The sequence below is a fragment of the Cavia porcellus genome, unplaced genomic scaffold, assembly GCF_034190915.1.
Source record: "Cavia porcellus strain 051 isolate PalLab524CR breed Dunkin Hartley unplaced genomic scaffold, mCavPor4.1 scaffold_9, whole genome shotgun sequence".
In the NCBI taxonomy this organism is placed as follows: Eukaryota; Metazoa; Chordata; class Mammalia; order Rodentia; family Caviidae; genus Cavia; species Cavia porcellus.
This window is the reverse complement of record NW_026947492.1, coordinates 66613696-66615439: the sequence shown is the minus strand read 5'-3', so window position 1 is coordinate 66615439 and position 1744 is coordinate 66613696. Positions and strand designations below refer to the sequence as shown.

Genomic DNA, 1744 nt, shown 5'->3' with positions numbered 1-1744 from the left:
TAGATAAAAATTAATTTAAATTACCCAAGATGACATTAAACAGGGCTAATATCAGTCCAGAACCCCTGGACATAAACATTTCTAATAAAAGTACATATTACCATTTAATCTAGAATTTGTGTGTGTGTGTGTGTGTGTGTGTGATTTCTTTTATGGTTTTCTTTTTATTAGTGTATGTTTTTAGTACATAACGATTAAATATATTTTGGGGAGTCTTTTTATGTACATAACATATGTTAATTATTGTTTTCTTCTTTCCCTGTAACTAACTCTCCTGCCCTTCTCCATCTGCAAAAGCTCTATTTCCATTATTTGACCTTTTTTAAAAAAAATCCCTTTTCCTTCCATTTCTTCTTAATTACTCCAACCCTTGTTTGCCTTTCCATTTAAAAAAAGTTTTCCCTATTTCCTATTATCAACTTGTGTTTGTTTTCCTGATGCAGCTCATGGACTTTTCAAATGTCCTGATCAAGTGGAGTGTGACTGTGGAACTAGACTGTGGTTGAACACTCATCTCCATGGGAACCTCAAACATCAACAGCATCCTGTCCTCCACATTCTATCTCACAGGTATCCCTGGCTATGAAGAATTTCATCACTGGATTTCGATCCCCCTCTGTGTCCTCTACCTTGTTGGAGTGATGGGCAACTGCACCTCTTGCATGTTGTCCGGACAGAGCACAGGCTGCATGAACCCATGTACTACTTCCTGGCCATGCTTTCTCTCACTGATATGGGCATGTCACTGCCCCCAATGGTAATGCTTTTCAGGGTGCTGTGGTCCAGTTCGGGGGAGATTCAGTTCAATATCTGTGTGGTCCAAATGTTTGTGATTCACACTTTCTCCTTCACTGAATCATCTGTGTGCTCTTGGCCATGGCCTTGGACAGATATGTAGCTATCTGCCACCCACTGCGATATGCTGCCATTCTCACCCCAAAACTGATCATCAAGATTGGATTGCAGCCCTGCTCAGGAGCGCTATTCTAATGATTCCACCTCTTGCTCATCTGGCATTCTTTCACTTCTGTCACTCCCATATTCTTTCTCATTCCTATTGTCTTCGCCAGGACATGATTCACCTTGCCTGTGGCGACTCTAAATTCATTGTTATATATGGTTTGATTTTGGTGTGATGCTATGGGGCCTGCACTCTCTGGGAATTTTAGTATCTTATTGCTTCATCCTTCTTTCTGTGTTAAAAATTTCATCCTAAGAGGGGAGACTGAAGACACTCAATACGTGTGCCTTCCACATCTGTACCGTGCTTATTCGGTATGTGCCTATGATAGGGTTATCTATTGTCCATCGTTTTGCCAAGCATTCCTCTCCCCTCATCCACATTTTCATGGCTCATATGTACATAATGGTTCCACCAGTTCTCAATCCAATCATCTATAGTGTGAAAACCAGATTCACCAAGGTATCCTCCATATACTATTTCACCCCAAAATTATTTCTCTTAAGATATAGCCATTTCCTTAACAAAATAACAAGTTCCTCACAACAATTGACATTAAACTGTGATTAACTATCTCCACCAGCCATACTGGAACAAGAGTATTCCGGAAAAATTCCTTAAGAGAATAAAGGTTAAGAAGCAACATGCAACTTTGGATCCAATGGAATAGGATAGCTGGACTTTACAAATGCTTCATAATATTTGTATATGCATGAGTGTATTGCTAAGGCTTGTGTTGGAAATAATTTATATTGATTTTCTCCTACTTCTATCCTCAAGCTT

General features: G+C 39.4%; 1 pseudogene; it reads left to right on the top strand.

Annotated features, from left to right (window-relative positions):
• Window positions 1–518: 518 nt before the first annotated feature.
• Window positions 519–1473, top strand: LOC106026591 (olfactory receptor 51L1-like; annotated as a pseudogene).
• The last annotated feature ends 271 nt before the right edge of the window (window positions 1474–1744 follow it).